At 44.1% G+C, this 20,534-nt stretch overlaps 1 long non-coding RNA gene across 1 annotated transcript in view; it reads left to right on the plus strand.

The window, feature by feature from the left end:
* The window catches only part of LOC109549657 (uncharacterized), a 32,856-nt gene extending 12,910 nt beyond the window's left edge, over positions 1-19,946 (plus strand). Inside the window, exon 3 of the long non-coding RNA XR_002176017.3 lies at positions 17,971-19,946. This is a non-coding gene — a long non-coding RNA (uncharacterized lncRNA). The remainder of the gene's footprint in view (positions 1-17,970) is intronic.
* The last annotated feature ends 588 nt before the right edge of the window (positions 19,947-20,534 follow it).

The following is a 20,534-nucleotide window of genomic DNA, read 5'->3' on the forward strand; positions in this document are numbered from 1 at the left end:
GATGGACTCTTAGGTTGTTTCCATGTCGTGATTATTGTAAATAGCTATGAATATAAGGGGGCAGATATCTTTTTGAGTTAGTGTTTTAATTTCCTTTGGACATATTTCCAGAAGTGGAATTGCTGGATCATATGGTAATCCTATTTTTAATGTTTTGAGGATCTTGCATATTGTATTGAAAGCTTTTATTTTCAAATATGCCACCGTTATAACAAGGGCATCAGGACACTGTGCACGTAAAACATAGTTTCACATAATCTTATTGCTGATAAAAAGCCCATTTTGAATGTCCAGATATTTACTTAATAAACCAATGTTCACAGATGACTGTCATTTAAAAGTTCATACTTAGGAGATAGACTGGGGAGGAAAAGAAGGAAGGGAAGCAGAAATTAAGATAAAACAAAGCTCTGGTTCTTTGGAGACTTGGGCTCTGGGCTTCTGTTTTTGAGAATAAGTCACTTTGGGGCTTCCCTCCAGCTTTCTTTTTCCCCCTCTTCCTTTTTTCCTTCCATTCTGTTTCATCTCTTCTGTTTCATTCTACTCCTGCTCTCTTTTCTCTTCCCTCCTCTTGGGGGTAATCGGAGAGGGAGGATGTGGTCAGAATTGATGAGGTGAGAACCATTCCAGTTCCCTTTTTCCTTCACCTCAAACCCTTCACAGATGTGCAGCTTAATCAGATCATCACTGCCCAGACCACGAATGGAAACTCCAGAAACCTCAGCCTAGGGATATCAGGCCACAACCACACTCTCAGTGGCAGAATCATTCTAGAAAGCGTTCTGACCATGCATGTTGGTCACACTGGTTAGAAACTCATCTACATGGTGATGAAGCAGTTACTGCGAGAATTTGCAAGTGTTTTCGGATCACATCAGCGTGTGAGTGAACCGTCCTGATTTGATAGGGGAGCAGTCCTCAGAGGCCAGCATCTTTGCATGTGGTTGATTCCTTACCGCTGACCTTCACTCCTGTCCCTCCAGGCAGAGTGCTGTTGTTTGTGTGATGTGTTCCAGGGGGCAGTTATATGCTGGAACGTGCATTCGTCTTATACATAATGGATATTCTGTAACTCATCATAACTTGGGTGTTATCTTAGATCTTATAAGCTTGAAGAAGATGATTATTAATATTATTGCATCCAATTCTATCGTTAACTAAAAGACAAGAAGATGACAAGGATAGGAAGCTGTGAGATGCTAGCCGTGTAATATACTAGATTGTGATTGAATTTGGCTCCATCTTCACCTCTTTTGCTCCATGGAAATTTATACTGATTTCCAAGCGCAGGAGTTTTTTTTCCTAGAGGAACTTAAGATTTTTTTTAATTGAAATATAGTTGATTTACAATGTTGTGTTAGTTGCAGGTGTACAGCAAAGTGATTCAGTTATATTATATATATATATATAAAAATATATTTTTAAGGTTCTTTTCCATTATAGGCTATTACAAAATATTGAGTATAGTTCCTTGTGCTCTACAGTATGTCCTTGTTGGTTATCTATTTTATTTATTTATTTTTTATTGAAGTATAGTTGATTTATATTGTTGTGCCACTGGTTATCTATTTTATATATAGTTGTGTATATATTTTAATCCCAAAAGGAGTTTAAACATTTTTTTAATTGAATGAAAAACTCTTTAAATTCTATAGTGCTTTACAATTTTCAAAAGTTTCACACACATGATTTCATATAATTCCATAATAACCCTTTTTAACCCTTTTTAAAATCCCCTCTCCCTAGGTTGCCCTTCCCCTCTTCCCTCTGTCCCCTGGTGACCACTTGTTTGTTCTCTGTATCTGTGAGTCTGCCAAGCTTAGGAGCTTTCACACTCATTTCCAAGAGGGAACACTGTTTCCAATGTCACCATTTCTAAAATCAAGACATCGGTATCATAAACTTTCTCACGGAAGCGCAGCTGTTGGAACATTCCTTTTGGTATTGGCTGATTCGGGCACCGAAAATGTGTGGATCTGGCTCAGAGAACGGAAGCGTAATTCGTTTCTGGAGATGCGGCAGGTGATGGAGAAACAATCTCTTCCAGGGATGTTCTTTAGAGCGACTTGCCTTTTGTCCCGGAAGGCAACCGAGTTTGACGGTAAGGCTCCTAATTTTGTAAGATGAGGAGTCTGCAATAGATCAGATTCTTTCCAACTGTGGTTAGTGAATTCAGTGCAAGGCAGCCAGCATTAAAGTACTGGAATCGCATAGAATACAAAATATCAGAACATATTGTGTTTTCGTAATCTTTCTTGAAAATTTTTTCAGTCACATGTATACCTATATGCGTGTATGGGGTTGACATAAACTTTCTTACTCTGGAAAAAGTTTGCAGCCACTGCAATAAATGATGGATTTATTCTTACTCAGATCACCGGGGCCATGATGAAGATAATTTCAGTTAGAGGAGGACACTTTGTCTTTGATTTATTTAGTACAATATGTTCCCTTCTGCAGGAGGAAAGAGGCAGCATTTTAAAATAAATTTCTTTCCTTTTTTCCAAAAAAAAAAGCATGCTTATTTTAAAGACCATAGAGAATATAGATAAGCACAAAGGAAAATAAATTGAAATTTGTTCTCACTACCTAGAGATAACTACTCAATATTTTGAAGTATGTACATTTTCAATTTTTAGGATAAGTGTGTAAGTGGGCAGGATGTGTGTGTATGCGTTAAATGGAATTGTTACTACATAAAATTTTGTAACTTGGTCTTTTCAAATAACCATAGTCAGATATTTTGTGTGTATTAACTGCTTTTGTAAAATACCATTAAAATGGCAGAATTGGGGCTTCCCTGGTGGCGCAGTGGTTGAGAGTCCGCCTGCCGATGCAGAGGACACGGGTTCGTGCCCCGGTCTGGGAAGATCCCACGTGCTGCGGAGCGGCTGGGCCCGTGAGCCATGGCCGCTGAGCCTGTGCGTCCGGAGCCTGTGCTCCGCAACGGGAGAGGCCACAACAGTGAGAGGCCCGCGGACCGAAAAAAAAAAAAAAAAAAAGGCAGAATTGCATTCAATTTAAGCACTTTAAAAAATCAAATTGACAAGTGGAGAGATGAAGGTTGGATTGTGAAAGCCAGCATCAACCATCATGGAACCGGGGATTTGGGAACAAAAAAAGTTAAGACAGGTCTATAGAGGAAGGAGAGCAGTGACATGGGTGCTCTCGGGGAAGGGGAAATGCATTGGGAAAATGAAAACTCGAGACAGTCATTGGACGGAAAGAAAGAACTCTTATGTCAAAATTTGATGTGGAAGAACCCAGGGGTGTCAAGAAGTGCTAAGAAATTGATTTTCATTCAGGCTGGGCCCCAAGTGGACTCTTGGATATTAACAATTTACTTCAAATGGGGTAAAAGTTGTACTGTTTCTTGAGAACTTTACTGGGTTATTCACTACACGTCCATGTGCCGGGTTTATCATTTTTCAAAGCTCCTTTCCATAAACGGCCTCCTCTAATGAGAGCCCTGTCTGGAGAAGTAGGGTCGTCCCTGTTGTCTCTATTTTATAGATGAGGAGACAGATTGGTGGGATTAAGTGGTTCGAGGATTAAGGTCCTAGTTGTTGGGAGGGCAGCCTTGAGCATGGAGGCCTTTCACCCCCACTAGGTCACATGAGAAGGGGCCTTGGGTCTGAACACTTGCTTACTGAGAGATGTAGGGTCCTCACAGCCGGTGCTGGACTTGCCACCTTGTGTGGGGATATCTTTCCCTGTTTCAGATTCCACATGAGCTCCGTTGTTCTGCTTTGGCGTGTGCATCACAAGGCATCCGTCCAACCCCACCGCTACGTCTTTCCCCTGGGAGGAGGGGATGGAGTCCTTCTGCAGCAGCACAAGAAGGGAGGGACCCGTGGCCATGGAGAGCTGACCCCTCTCCTGACCTTGATTCTGTCTCTTCTCCACGTGGAAGTGTGGCTCCATCCTGTGCCTGGTGCCTTTTCCTTGGTAACTCTCATACCAGATGCCGTGAACGGAAGTGCTCTGACTGCTAATCCCCATCACAGGCAGCAGGTGCACGTGCTTGACCACAGCGGTGCTGCTGAAGTAACTGAACCTAGAACCCACGGCTTCTGGTTCCTGGAGTCGTTTCCTTCATCTGGCGCCATTAGACTCATTTTCACCCTCACCTGTGACTGTCACGTGGGTCTGTATTATTAGGTTTGACCCCCAGTGGGGAACAAAGGGGGTATCGTTGGATGAGACCACAACTTCTTATTTCTAGGCGCGTCTAATCCCAGACAAAGAGATGTTGTGATTATGCAGAGAATGCCCGTGAAGGGATTCTTAGACAGCTTTTCAAACTGAGTGGAGGGCAACTAAAACATGAATGAAATTGCCTGATGAAACTATGGAGTCTGTCTGCTTGTAGGTTGAAACATCCTTATACTGATGAGTGCTGAATCACTCCCACTGGGAGATTCAGGCTGGATGTATCTTCTGGAGACTGTCACTTTCTAAAGAAGAGAGGGTGTTTCCACCATGACAGTTTCAGTCCCATGAGTAGACTCTTCCACCCGTATAAGGACCTTCCTTAGCACACCTATAGAAATGAACAGAATATTGAAACCCCAGCAGAGGATTAACCTCACTTTTCTCATGCTTACAGGGTGCTGACTTGCTTTTCTTGGTTCTCAAACGGTGCGATCTGACAGTTCAGCAGCTTCCTGTTTGAGGGTTAATTATTTTTTTATGCCTATATTTAAGACGTTTAAATTTGTGATTCATCCCCTATAATTAGCTCTAATGCTTAGAATATATCCATGTCTATAGCATTCACATTTCTCCTTTGAGGGTTATTGTTTTCCCCTCTGAGCAGTTGCCAGTGGACTCAGATCGTGAAAATATGATGATAAAGGCAGCCCTAAATTTGCAAGCTCCATGGCCATGAGTCAAGAGGGCCCAGTTCTGCCCCTGCAGAAAACCAACGCCCCCCCCCCAAGATTGGAACGGGTGAGGGAGCCCCCAGTGTATGTACACCCTGGGGTTTGAACCAGGGCTTGTGCCCCGCCTTGCTGTCTTCTCTGCCCCTTGAGAGTGAAACCAAGAAATGACTTAGAGAGTGGGAGAGCTGTCAGCAAGAGGGTGGAGGGCGGAAAATCAGACCTCATGATGGGAGGGAAGGGTGGGGAATGGTTTGATGTTCATTTGAGGTGGCAAAAACGATCTTCCCCCATCACCCTTCCTTGGCTCTGTTTAAATAAATAGAAGCTTCAGCAAATTCTCAGAACCCAGCCCATTTCTCTTCCACCAGGGCTTCGTGCTCAGGAAGAAATGCCCGATTGAAAGGGAGGAGGTGGCCTTTTCTCTTCCCCAGATGAGGGAAGGCATAAAGAGAAGAAAGGGCAAGAGGTGTGAGCTGGGAGGAGGAAAGATGAGGAAGTAAGACAGAGAGGGAAGGAAGGAACCCAAGGAGGAAGAGGCAGCCTGACTCCAGAGGAACAACTTGTCTGCTCGGCTTTGCCAGCAGCTTAATGGCTGTTGTCACTCTAGCACCCGGGACTTCCTCTTTCTGCAGACACACCGAGCTGGTGTTTCACTGGTAACAATAAGTTAATTGAACGGCCTGTCGACAGATGGGCACGCTGTGGCTCTGAGCTTCACACTCTTTTGTTATATTTCTATGTGAGAGAGTCTGAAATAGCACCCATCTTTTAAAAGAAAACACACACACACACACACACACACACACACACACACACACTCCTTCATCAAGCACCTCCCCTGCATCTCCTAAACCTAGTTTTCCCACAATTCAGCCTTTTAAATGATTTCAGAAGTAATCGAGTACAGTTGCTGTTTAGTATCCACAGGAGGTTCGTTCTAGGACCCCTCAGGAGACCAAAAGCCCGGGATGCTCAAATCCCCATATAAGATGGCGTGGTGTTTGCATATAACCTCTGCACATCCCCCTGTATACTTTGAATCCTCTCCGGATGACTTATGATACCTAATGCTGTGGAAATGCTGTGTAAATTGTTGCCGGCGTGGCAAATTCAAGTTTTGATTTGTAGAACTTTCTGGAATTTTTTTCCCGAATATTTTTGACATGTTGGTTGAATTTGTGGGTGTGAAAGCTGTGGATGCAGAGGGCTGACTATATTTCTCTCTGGAGGTATTTTGGGCTAGTAGCCTCCTACAGCAGGGACAAACACTCTGGACTTTGTGCCAAAGAAGACCTGGTTATAGAAGAGAGAAATATATGTACGCTATCACAAGGCTAAAGAGAATGAAATAGATCTCTTTTCACATATTTTCATATATTTGTCCACTGGGCAGAGCTACACTGTAAACCTGTTTTCCCTTTTGGGTATAGGCTGTGTCTCTTGTGCCACTTCCTTCCATTTTCATCACATAACATTTTCAGGCAAGTTCTACTCCTTTCCAGGAGGATAGACGATGCCAACTTGGAGTTATGAGTAGCAGAGATCACTACGCTCTGTCCTCACCTCTTTCTTTTATCCTGATGGCTTGTCACAAAGCAGCTTCTCCTGGGCTGGGTCTGTGTGTGCATGACCACCCTGATTTCACTGAGTCAACGACTCAACTGCTCTTTGGTTTAATCAAAATGAACCAAATGAACTGTCTCACAAAAACCTGACCATCAGATAGACTGCTAACCCTGAATGAACTAGTTCATGTCCTACAGCCCTTACCCTGACCCAGAAGACAGCACCCATAGGGTCCAGCAAGCTGTGCTTTTCACACACCTGTGGGGCTTGTCTCACCTGAGCGAGGGTCGGGGACTCCACGATTCTCTTGCTCAGGCCTCAGGTCAATAGCAAATGGGAAATGTGATAGAAGATGGTTCGCCACTTGCCAATGCGTGACCAACTTATAAAGGCTGGACTGATAATCAAAGAGGCTTCATGGTCCAGGCAGGGTCAGGCAAGGTGATCTCACGTCAGTTGTTAGTAGGCAGGCCACCGATGTGCACAGATGTCTACAGTTGCTGAGGGACTTAAAACCACTTCCAGGGCTTCCCTGGTGGTGCAGTGGTTGAGAGTCCGCCTGCCGATGCAGGGGACACGGGTTCGTGCCCCGGTCTGGGAAGATCCCACATGTCGCAGAGCGGCTGGGCCCGTGAGCCATGGCCGCTGAGCCTGCGCGTCCGGAGCCTGTGCTCCACAGCGGGAGAGGCCACAACAGTGAGAGGCCCGTGTACTGCAAAAAACAAAACAAAACACTTCCACACATATTCCTCCTTTAATCAAAACTCAACTTTCCCTACCACCTAGAAAGGTCTTAAGGAAGTTAAAATGGAGTTGAACTGATGGCCCAGTAACCCCAATGTGCAGGAGACGCACCTGGGAAGCTTGTTAAAAGATGCAGCGTCCCAGGATCCACCCCCAACATTCTGAGTCAGCAGGTATGGAAGGGGCTGGAGAATCTGCATTTTCAGCAAGGACTGTAGGAGATTCTGCTGCAGGTGGATGTAACACCTCCTTCTGGGAAACACTGGAAAGAGAATTCACTCTCAGAGCCTGCACCTCCCTAATGTGTCCCTTAGAAGGTCAACAGACCCACCAGGCAACGAGCCTCAACCGTGAGCTACACGTTGTGTTAGGTCTTGGGGAGAGAAAGGCAAAGAAATAAGAAGGCTACTCTTTGTCCTCGGGGGGTTGGCCGCTTTATTTTTTATTTTTATTTTTTAAAAATAATTATTTGTTTTTATTTTTGGCTGTGTTGGGTCTTCGTTGCTGCACGTGGGCTTTCTCTAGTTGTGGCGAGCGGGGGCTACTCTTCGTTGCAGCGCACAGGCCTCTGATTGCGGTGGCTTCTCTTGTTGCGGAGCACAGGGTCTAGGCGCGCGGGCTTCAGTAGTTGTGGCACACAGGCTTCAGTAGTTGTGGCACACGGGCTTAGTTGCTCTGTGGCCATGTGGGATCTTCTCGGACCGGCGCTCGAACCCGTGTTCCCTGTATTGGCAGGTAGATTCTCAACCACTGTGCCACCATGGAAGCCTGGCCACTTTATTTTATTAAAAATTTTTTTTTTTTGCTGTACCACATACCTTGTGGGATCTTAATTCCTCGAGCAGGGATTGAACCCCGGCCCTTGGCAGTGAAAGCACCAAGTCCTAACTACTGGACCACCAGGGAATTCCCTGGACACTTTAAAGGGCCTGGGCCGCTGTCCCAAGGAGGCAGAAGGTGAAAGGAGCAGGTGGAAGGTTCTCAAGGTGAGCAGGGGAACGGTTGAAGGCAGCGAGGTTGCTTCATGGATCCCAACCCATGGAGATCTGAAGTTGAATTTGATGCCGACCGAGCTCCGACTTGCTTGATACCGTTTATATGGTGAAGAATGAAATAATTACTGGTGACCCAGAGCTGTCTGGAGGGCCTTATCGCATCCTTAAGTGGAAACACCACAGACCCCTTAGTAAGAAAAGGGGCTTTCTGGGCTGGTGTCTTGCCGCAAGACACCCATGAGGAAATATGGGATGTGCAGGGCAGGGCATGGGACCCAGTCCCTTTGGCACTGGTGTAGGAAATCGTCAAGGCAAAACCCTCCCTGTGCGGGAGCTGGTACGGCCTGGGGTTTTGCTGGGTGTTGTCCCCACGTTGACACTGATATCTTGGGTAAAGAGGTGAGTGATGGACGGGAGCGTTGGGCCGGCCTGAGGAAGGAGAGAGAGGCTGGGGTGGGGAAGGTGTACCGGCGCCAGGGGTGGGTGGGGAAGCAGGTCACCGTTGGCAAGGAGGTGTGGGAGGCCTGAGCGTGTCCTGGAGGACAGGATGCCGGGGAAGCACTTCCTCAGAGGGCGGTGGAGGAAAGCCGCTGGGGAAGAGGGAGGGTCCAGGCCAGTGAGGGATACCCGGGAGCTAAGGGCTGTCCTGCTTGGGGCAGCTCGGTGGGCAACGAGGAGGGAAGGCTGAGAGGCCAAAGCTTGAGCTCATTTCTGTTTTTGGAGACTTAAAACCAAGCTGCATTTCTAGCCATGGTGGAGTCTGTCTGCATCCAGGTCGGTGCCGGAGCTGCGGGGTACAGGGCTGGGGGCGGCGGGGGCTCCATGTGATGGGACCTCGCAGCAGCAGCAGCAGCGGGGCCTGGGCTGGGCTGACAGCGGCTTCAAGGTACTAGTGATTCCAGGGCCGGCGAGGAGAGTCAAGCAGAAGAGATGAAAGGAAGGCAAGTCCCTTCTGGACTCATGAATAGCTGCCTGGGTAGGAGCCCAGCCTCTCCTCGGGGTCCCTGCAGTCTTTGTAAGCAACACCGGAGCAAGCTACCAAAGGATGGAGGGCATCACACCAGGTTTCCAGACACAGACCGCTTTTCCACCTACCTGGATGAAGCGAGGGCCTCCTTTCTTAAAGAAACAGACACAAACCAGGTCAGTTTCAGGGATGGAGCGTGGCAGTGCTTTTAGGGAGAAGAAAATGGATGTTGCACCTAGGGGTGGGCAGACAAGCTCTGAATAAATGCCCCCTGCTCCCACCCCCCGCTCTGCTTAACTTTCTCTTGTTTCGCATCAGAGCTAAGTGGGTTCCCCCCAAAATTTTTTTTGGTCATTTTTCTTTTTAAATGAGTGAGAACTATTTTTCTCCATTCACTTCTTTCCATTTGGTTCCAATAGTAGTTTGGATTGACCAGCAACGATAGCCAAGCTCTGTGGACTCTTAGGCCTGCAGGGCTCTTCGGATGGTAACTTAAGAGTGTTCCTTTGATTTAAAAGATTGGCGCTGAAAGGGAACTCTGAGATCACGCTTAACTGATGGTGAAGCTGAGATGGGGGTGTGTCCACAGTCTGAGAACAAAATTTTGGTCTCTCTAAGAAGCCATGACAGAAAGATTATTACAGACATCTTCTGAAAAACCTCTGAGACACAGATTCCATCATTTTCTTTGACATCATTCAGTGTCACCATTTCTGAGGATCAGGAATTGTGTTTTATTAATCATATTTGCATTTTATTTATTATTTTGCAGAATGGGGTTCTGGGTAAGGGGTATGTTGTTCCAGTATAATTTTGGGGAGATTTGATGTTACCATCTTTTCAACTAGGGAGGTGGGGCCTGAGAAGTGCACTTAAAGGCAAAGCTATGATTTTCCGGAAGCTTCCTTTCCATTTGAGTTCGAATCTAGAAAGACTCCAAGTTGGTCATAAATCAAACTTGTAAATAAGCTTTAAAAACACCTCTAAGCTTATAGACGTGTTCACCAGACATGTCCATCAGTGACGAACGAACTTCATTTTGGAGCTTGGGTTTCTCTATCATCGTTATTTAGCTTCTTTCAAATCTCTTAGCACAGAAAATATAAGAAAAATTTAAAAATATATAAATGAATGGGTAATATTTTCTTTGGAGACTTCGTTTTCAGAGGGAATGTTGCAAAAAATTATGTGAACAGGTGATCCTCCAGACTGTGTATCAAGAAGAGAATCATAATTCTAGTCTAAATCAGGTACTGACTTGCAGAAGATTTGCCCCTCCCCCTGCCCACTGAAGGCTGCCCCAGATGTGTGGCCTGGAGGGGCTGTAATGATAGGAAGTTGGTATGGAGTTTCACGTGGCTGATGAATTTGGTCCTCTTTGAGGCATATTCCCGTGGGATGTGCTCATGCCTCGATCCAGAGAATCAGCTGATTGGCATGTTAGATCTGAAATCTACTTGGGCTCCGAGGGAAGTATGACCTGTCACCAACTCCTCGCCACCTCTGTCCTTCGGATACCTGATTATACGCCATAAAATCACACGGATCTGTTCCTCTTTCCTTTCAGGAAGAGGAATTAGAATTTCACCAGTGGAAGTGAACTCTTTTTGAGTTTGCAAGCAGCTTCTCACCAGAGTCCAAATTCAAACATGCATCCCAGGTCTAGGTCTTCATTTCTTAATGAATACATGGGCCACCTTGTACGGCCTTTCACGATGTTGCCCATCAGTTTGGGGGCCAGGAGTCAAAGCATCAGGATTCCAGCAAAGAGGTCCCAGATGAGCACATGCTGTTGAAGACATTCAGACTAGCTTTCGAGCCTGTGCTTTTGATTTCTGGGATCTGAGCTGATATGAACAGGCTTTGGACACGGCTCTTCATGGACCACACTGGCCCTTCCTTGTCATGGCCTCCACAGCATACTACCTGTTGGCTTGTTTGTTTTGGGTGGGGAGGTCGGACCAGAAGGGGCACTTGGGGGAAAATAAAGAGCAAGAAGACAATTCCCCTTCAATTGCTAATGCAATAATGAATTATTTGGGCTGAACTGATGTGGAGAAATACCAAATATTCTAAAATCCTAAAGCAATAGGGATTATCGAAGGATCATCCTATCCACCTCTATTCTGCTTCAAAGAAAGGGATTATGAAGAAATTCCTGCTTGTGTTCTTTCACAGGCTGAGCCACGTTCAGGAGTTACTTGAGGTTGTGTGGAGGTTATGCATATAGCAAAGCACAGCCTCTACAAGTGTTCTCTGCTAGGGGCGTCCGGCTGAGATCCCAGTTCTGTGTTTTTGAAAGTTTTTTCCATTGGTTGACATTAGTTCTATCCTGCTTAAAACCCAGGAGAGGGGGAAGCAGCCCAATTCCTTTTTGTAACAAAACGCTAGTCATTACTGTTATTGTTATTCCTATTCCCACGGTGCCCTGCCGATTCTGGATCAAGTGCCACGGGCACCGGGTGTGGTTCCGTCCACAGATCTAAGTGCCTGCAAACATTTCCACATCAGATCCCCACACCATCCTGGCCAGCTAGAGAGATGGGGAAAACATATCAGAAACAGAAGTTTTTTTGTTCATTGACAGAAATGGGATTGTCTGTGAAACTTGATTCTCAAATACAAGATTATAGAGGCACTTTTCCTTCCTCTTAGGTGCCCTTGTTACATTTTCTTTAGCAGAGCTGAGGAAGGGAATAAAGTCAGCAGAACACACTGAGCTGTTTTCTCGGACGGGAACTGGATTTGCTCTCCAGGGCCCCCGTCTTCAGACATCCAATCCTCCTTTCTCCTCCTCCAAGAACAAGGAAATCTGATAAATATTTGTCAGGGTCCAGACTGTACATAGACACGTGCTGTGTAAAGGCACAGCTGGGGACAAAAGGGAGGTGAGAGCACAGTCTGAACTCCCAGGTGCCTCTTGAGGGGAGAGTTAAACAGGCAAAAGTGGTACTGAGAACCGAGTGGACGGCGCAGACAGACACTGCTGTCCAAGTTCAGCGAGGACAAGAACTGTGGTCCTCCAGGATTTACCGTCCCAGAAGCCTTGCTGAGGAGGACAGAAGCTCACCATTTAGCTCATTAGGGCTGGAGGGGCAATCTTCTCTCTCCATTCCTCACCCTTCTCCTCTTTGCATCCCTGAGCATAGATGGAGGTGTCGCCTGTCACTCTGCCTTCACTAGCGGTGCCTGCTGGAAAAGGGAGCAATTTACCCAGACCACTCTTGAGTAATTATAGTATATTTATTTATTTATTATTACTTTTTAAAATTTTTGGCTGTGTTGGGTCTTCATTGCTGCATGTGGGCTTTCTCTAGTTGCGGCGAGCGGGGGCCACTCTTCGTTGGGGTGCGTGGGCTTCTCATTGCAGTGGCTTCTCTTGTTGCGGAGCACGGGCTCTAGGCGTGTGGGCTCAGTAGTTGTGGCGCACGGGCTTAGTTGCTCCGCGGCATGTGGGCTCTTCCCAGACCACGGATTGAACCCGTGTCCCCTGCATTGGCAGGCGGATTCTTAACCACTGTGCCACAGGGGAAGCCTAGTAAATATAGTCTTAACGACAAAATAGGCATTTTTCCCTCAGGATTGCTGAAGACAGGGTCTGCAATTGCACGTGGAAATCAGTGTTCTCACGTGTGGAGGTCGGTTTGAGGGCTTCGTGAGGATAGAACACCGAGCCCACAACCTTCCTTCCACTGCTGTCTGTCACTTCCTGGCAGTTTAATGTAAAGCAAATTGAATCATCTAAATTTAAACAATTACATTTTTATCTGACTTCACTTTCCTTTTTATTGAAATGTAGTTGACTTATAATATTGTGTTAGTTTCAGGTGTACAGTGTAGTGATTCAGTGTTTTTGCAGATTATATTCCATTATAGGTTATTCCAAGATAATGGATATAATTCCCTGTGCTATACAGTAGGTCCTTGTTGCTTATCTGTTTTATATATAGTAGTGTGTATCTGTTAATCCCATACCTTAATGTGTCCCTCCCCCCTTCCCTCTCCTGTTGGTAACCACAAGTTTGTTTTCTATATCTGTGAGTCTTAAACAATTAAATTTGTAATGATTAATTCAAACATTTATATTAAAGTTAAGCAAAACACTCTCTCTTAACAGTAGCAACAACATCAAATCATAAAATAATACCTGTTGACTGTTTTGAGGATTAAAGCACTGCAATCCTTATCCTCAAAGAACAACTTCTGGATTCTTTCCTGTTGGATTCTCCACTTTGAACCATCATTTTTTTCATCAGTCGTTTCTGTTTGTAAAAGGCAGAGGGTTTTGGAACGAGAGAGCTCAGGACTGTATCCCGGCTCTGCCATGTAATGACCGCAGGGACATAGGGGAGTTTCTCTTATCCTCTGGGAACCTCACTTTCCCCATCTGGACGTGGCACTGGTAATACCTACTTCTTGGGATTGCTGGAAGATTAAAGGAGATATTGCTCGTGAAACGCTTCGCAGAGCCCTGGCATGTGTTAAGGACTCAATCAGTAGGGTTAAGGATGTGGTTCTTGTTTGCGGGGTTCACACAGGAGGTCCGCTCTTTATGAGGAGAGGTGGCAACATCTTTCCCGTATCTCTGCAAGGTTGGGGCAGGGTTGGCTTGCGATAGGGGGTGGGGCAGTGTTAGTTTCCTTCCACTTTAGATCCGTTGCTCACCAGCTGTACCATCATGAGTTCTTTCTCTGACTGCTCTGTGCCTCAGTCTTCTCATCTTTAAAATGAGACACATTGTACTTACTTTACAAGGTCGCTGTGAGGATGTAAGGACTTCATACACACAAAGCAATAAACAGCTCCTTGCACATGGAAAGCACTCGATACGTGTTAACTATTTTAATTGATTATACCACTCACTTAATACCTTTGAGTGGAATTACGGTCTCAGTTACCAGGGGAAGGCAGTCTCTTTTCTGCCCCTTTGGCCTTCGGTTATTACAACTTTTAATAAGATACAAACCCTGCTGTTGTAGTAGGCTTTTTTTTTTTTAATGTCATTACAGCTTCCTGCCACTGACACATCATTGCTGACATTAGTAGGTGTAGGAAAAATGTTGTGGTCTGGTCTATGTAGCAAAAATATTTGTGGGAGGCCCCTTTGATTAGCTTTATTATTGTATTTAATGCACTGCACATGGGCAGTCCAACATGTTTGGAAAGAGGTCATATTGGTTTGAAAGACAGATGATCTAAAACTAGCTTTCATTCTATGATGGATTAGAGGAATTCCAGCTAAGGTTTTGAAGAGCTACCACCAAATATTTGCTGATATCCTCCCCGTGACTCGCAGGGTTCTTTTTATTCTCTCCGCACCCTCATCCTGCCCTGGGACTCTGATGCGGATATAAAATAACATATCTGAGTTTTCATAGTTTAGATTTTATTCATATCAAATTTACCCATGCACATAATTTAAAGAGTCAGATGACAAGATTTATTACGACAAATCGCAGTCCTTTGCCCAATACCCCCTGCTATGGTCTGAACGTTGAGGTCCCCACCAAATTCGGATGTTTAAATGCCAAGGCCCAATGGGATGGTGTTAGGAGGTGGGACTTTTGGCAGGTGATTCGGTCATGAAGGTGGAACCCTCCCAAATGGGATTAGTGCTTTCATAAAAGAGACCCCACAGAGGTCCCCAGACACCTTCGCTATGTGAGGACACAATGAAAAGTCTGTGACCCTGAAGAGGGCCCCACTTTCAGACTTTCTGCCTCCACAAATGAGAGAAATAAATTTCTGTTGTTATAAGCCACCTAGTCTGTAGTATTTTGTAATGCAGCCCAAACAGACTGATAGCCTCTTACATTGTCTTCATCCCCAGTGGAAATCGCCGTCAACTATTCTTTTTGATATTAACCTCCATTATCTCTAAATAACACGTTTTTAAATGCTCCTTCTTTAGTTTTTAGTATTAGGTATTTTCTATTTTCTTTCCACTCTTTAAGAGGAAATTTTCTTTCTCTTTCACCAAACCTGCTACTCACCTCCTTTCCAACACCTTTTCAATATTTACTGCCCATCTCCTTCATTCTCCCAGTGAATTATGTAGTAAGTGTAGTTATGTTATTCTGACCATCTAAATGCTAATCACACCTGGGACATTTGTTATACTATGATTACCTTGCTTTCTTACATAACTTTTTGTTTTTCCTGGAGTTAATCATTGTCTCCTTTTTACTTAGTTTTCGGTTTGGCTTTTTATGATCCCTGATCCCCCAAACTTCCTTTTACTTGTTTTAATCTCCTCTCAATATATTCAAATCCATCCATCAGGTATGCTCTTTTTTTTTTTTTTTTTGCAGTACACGGGCCTCTCACTGCTGTGGCCTCTCCCGTTGCGGAGCACAGGCTCCGGACGCACAGGCTCAGCGGCATGGCTCACGGGCCCAGCTGCTCCGCGGCATGTGGGATATTCCCGGACCGGGGCACGAACTGGCATCCCCTGCATCAGCAGGCAGACTCCCAAACACTGCGCCACCAGGGAAGCCCTTCATAAGTGATTTTTAACGTGCCTTCCGGTGTAGAGTCCCATCTTCACTTCCACTCCCAGGGATACCCAACAGTAGCATCTGAGCCTTTTGGGTGGTAAAAATTTGATCGTTTCTTGGATTTCTCCACTGTGGTTTAGGATCGAGGCTGCTGCGTTTTGCAACACAATGGTGCTGCCTATGATTCAGCTCACTTGTAACTGCTAAGCCCACACCCTTCTTCCTTTTATTATCCATCTTTCAAACTTCTGTCTCCTCTCGCATTATTTTATCTTTGTGGATTATTTACTCCTTAAAATAAATCTCTTCACTGTAATTTTTATTGAGGTTTCAGGAGAGAATAGAGACAATTGTGTGTTTTCAACCCTTTTATAACTGGAAACGATGATTGAGGATTTTTTTGGGGAAACAAAATCTGGGATGTCGACACATGGGCGAGTATTGTATTATTTTAAATGATTGCATCGTTGGGATATACGCTTATTTTAACTAAACTGCCAGTGACCAACACAGTTTTCTGGATCTTTTTTTGGAATTGCTTTCACAGACCATGCTGTATTCCTTTCAACTTATGCAAAGGTAGGAAATTTTATATTTTGATTGCTTTGATTTCTAGAAGCACCAAAATGCCACTTGGAAACCAGGCTTGTAAAAAAAAGCCAATGATAAACCTTAGCTTTCATTTCAGAAAGATCTTGCTGATCCTGTAATGGCCACAATAATTCCCAAACTTATTTTTTTTGAGAGCGGTATAGAGTGGTGAAGACATTTTTCAAAGGCTTGAGAATGAAGTTTTGACTAGTGTTTTGAGCAGGGATATTATTCTTGAAATAATTCATAGTCTTCTAATGACAGCATTAACTTGTGTTCATAAGTACAGGTTTCTTTTTTCTTTTTCTTTTTTTCAAGGATTAATTTTGTAACTTGGTAGTCCTAGCTCATGGTTATTCAGCTAGATTACATTCCACCCATTAGAATTTCATGGATTATGTTTAAAAATTTAAACAAAAATTTCTGCTTAGAAGTGTAAGACTTTCTTTTTAAAGCCTGGACCAACATTACACCATTGCCTTTATGGGTCTGGGTTTATATTTTTAGCTACTTAGAGCCCAGCATCCCATTCCTACTCAAGAGTAACTTAAAAAAGGGGTCTTGGGCTTCCCTGGTGGCGCAGTGGTTGAGAGTCCGCCTGCCGATGCAGGGGACACGGGTTCGTGCCCCGGTCCGGGAAGATCCCACATGCCGCGGAGCGGCTGGGCCCGTGAGCCATGGCCGCTGAGCCTGCGCGTCCGGAGCCTGTGCTCCGCAACGGGAGAGGCCACAGCAGTGAGAGGCCCGCGTACCGCAAAAATAAAAGGGGGGGAGTGTCTGATCTAAGTCATCTAAGAGCGAAGTTGATGATTAATTGGACTGGATGTAATTCTGTGCTACCTTCCACACCTTTATATGATGATAGCCCTTGTGTGTCCCTTGACTGCTAAGCATGGTTACTACATTAGCCCTCTCTGCACGTTGACTGATCGTCATGGGATGAACATACAGCATACGGTCGAGGGAAGGAAATGATCATTTCACCCCTTTGCCCAATCTATCAATTCAAGCTCCTGCTAATTCAACACATAGTTGGGAGACTGCTGGGCTCCTAGATGGTGATTTTCTCTATAAAATACTCACATCGGCTAAACCTCTTCAACCTTTAGAAGATAATAATGAAAATCAGCGTCAGCTTAGAATCTCAGAGCTGGAAGCATTTGTAGAGACGGTTCAATTCCCATTTATAGATGAAGATACAGAAACCACAGCTGGGAACTGACTTGCCCAAGTTCACACACCAGAACCAAAGATGTTGATGTTAGCCAGACGTGAAGGCAAAACAGTCTTACTTATTCTAAAGGACAGTTTTTCTGAGAGTTAATTGTTCCAAGTCTATGAAAAAAATGTATAGGCCTTTATTGCTCTCCTCCTGCAGCTGGGGAGGTGGAGAACTGTTATTTTTTGTCAATGGAAAAGGGCAAAGATGTGAACAGGACACAAAATCGTATATAAAAATGGAATCCAATTTTGTAACAAAGGAAAAATACATAGAAAAAATGACAAGAGAAATAAACGTTATGAGAGAATGAGAGAGAGAGAGTGAGAGAGAAGGAGAGACCTCCTTTTCTAGCTGATCTCTGGGAAGCAGAAGATGAAGTTCCTGGGGCTGCAGTTGTGCTCAGGACCATGTATAGCAGTAGCCCAGATCTGATGAGCAGAAAGAAGAGCCTTGATTGAAAATTAATTATTGTTAAATGAAAACCATTCCTGACTTCTTTCAGATTCAGCCGGATGACGTGGCGTGGTCTCTGATGTCCAGGAGGGAGAATAACCAGCGTTGGCCTCCTCAAGCTGCAGAGGAAGCTGTGTGGGGGAATCTTTCCTCTGGGGGCTTTGGATTCTCTTGCCTCCTACCTGGGAGGCAGAGAACGGGCTGAAGGACAAAAAAGAACATTAACAGGCAAACTCGCATCGGGTCTGAAGTCATCCACAGTCTCACAACTATGACAAATGCACAACCTTTGGTTGAAAAGGCTCAGGAAGTTGGTTGGCCAGACGATCCATTTGGTTGAGAAAAAGAAGCTGAGTTTGATTGACCTGACCAGTTCGGAAAATGCACCATTTCTGGTCTCTCTAGTTGCACTTACTAGCAGGGATTGCTTTGATTTGCATCATATAAGAAAAAAGAAGCTCAATAAGATGTATTTGGTTCTGTGTCACTACATGAGCTGTTAACAAATTAGCACAGGGGAAGCTTTTGCAAATGAGATTAAATTTCCTTGTTTATGTTGGAAATCTCCCTCGGTCTCTGTCAGCAAATGTGCAATAACATTCTTTCCGTGTTGGGCTGGCTTTCAGTTGGTTTGTTATTTTTGTTTCTTTTGTTCTTTCTATGGGTCTTCAGAGTGACCGTCTCTCTCAGGGAAGATAGAAACTCTTGCCTGGGGTTAAGGGAGACTTCCTGGGGCAGGGGTGGGAGTGGCGTGGAGGGAGGGTTGCCAGACAGAATGCAGGATGCCCAGTCAGGTTGGAATTTCAGGTAAACAATGAGTTTTAAAAAATAGTATAAGTATGTCCCAAATATTGCATGGGACATACTTATACTAAAAGACATTCCTTGTGTATCTGACATGCACATTGGATTGGGCGTCCTGTATTTTTATTTGTTAAATTGGGGCAGCTGCAGTCTCCTTTGATGTGGGGAGGAAGTTTCTATGCCTGAGACATCCCAGGGCTGTAGGAAAAGGCTGCTTTCCCCACCCTCTTCCTCTTTGGCTGGGCCTGACTAGATTTTAACCTGCACCTGAGACTCGGTTTCCCTTAGGGTTGGGACCGGGGTGAGGAGAACGAAGCACTTGCCTTGGGCACAAACCCAGGAATTGAGATAAAGAATTAGTGCATTATGGGAAAAAAAATTAAAAAAGAAATGATCCTGTATTAAAATGTTTCATATTTTAACATCATAAATATTATGATTTTTGTCATAAATATTTTGGTTACAATATTTTATTAAAATGTTCTTTATCTTAATTACTGAGGTTTTGTTCTTGTTTTTGTTGCACCCTTTTAAGTTTTGCTCCAGAAGTGGTGGGGTGGCAGGAGTGTTAAGTGCAAGCTTGTGGTCCTACAAAGAGCAACGCCAGAATTCTTCATTTAGAATTAAAATATGAGTTTTTCTACTTTATTTGACCTCTGTTTACCTACACATTTGGAGATGCCTGTAGTCTTCCCTTATCAGTTTTAACATGATGGTTACTTTGAACTTGAGTGAAATTTCTTACTTCCATCGCCCCAACCTTTGTCTAGGAAGATACTTTTCTGGTCCCAATTTTCTTCTTTCAAAGCAATGGAGATTCTGGTCTCTTTTACTGTTTTAGACGTGAGGATAACATCTGAGGATAAGACCCTGGCTTTGTCCAGTGGCAGAATCTTCCAGAAGAAGTTTGGAGAGCCTGTTGGGCTTGCATGCATGGGAGCGGGACTGGTCACTACTGACTTAATGACTATTTAATATCATCTCATTGAATATTTAAAGTGACATTTGTGTGTTACTGTTCAAAAAATGTTCCAACATTATATTTAGTTGATTGTTGTATATGTATGAAATAAATGCTGTCTAGCAATGCAAATAATTGGCACCCTCGTTTTGTTGGTATTTGTACTCTGTGGTGTCTACGAATTCTTGATAACCGTCGTTATACAACCCACGATGAGTGTATATAAACACAGTGTTTCAGACTCGCCAAATGGGATAAATGCAGTTAATTCTAATAAGTTACATCACCCATTGGACTAAGGAAGGCGTAGGATGTTCACACAATAATCACTCGTGCCTGTGCATGCACACGTGCACACGCATGTGCTCTATCTTTCTTTTTCTCTCCAATGCGTACACATTTAAAAGCAGAGATTATTAGAAGATTAAAAGATACAGAACAGAAAAAGACTTGGGCACCACTGACATGGGTTTAAGGAGTGAGCGAATGAGCTAACAAAGATGCGGCTTTTGGTTTTGCATCATTTAATATCTTCTCAGTATTCTTAAAAATTTTTTTTAATTTATTTTTTATATTGAAGCATAGTTGATGTACAATATCCTATGTTATAGGTGTACAATATAGTGATTAATAATTTTTAAAGGTTATATTCCATTTACAATTATTATAAAAATTATAAAATTATATATAAAATTTTATAAAATTATAAAATATTATAAAAATTTGACTATATTCCCCATATTGTACAATACATACTTATAGCTTGTTTTATACCTAATAGTTTGTACCTCTTACTCCCCTACCCCTATCTTGCCACTCCCCCCCTTCCCTCTCCCCACTGGTAACCA

Source organism: Tursiops truncatus, chromosome 2, assembly GCF_011762595.2.
Source record: "Tursiops truncatus isolate mTurTru1 chromosome 2, mTurTru1.mat.Y, whole genome shotgun sequence".
Lineage (NCBI taxonomy): Eukaryota > Metazoa > Chordata > Mammalia > Artiodactyla > Delphinidae > Tursiops > Tursiops truncatus.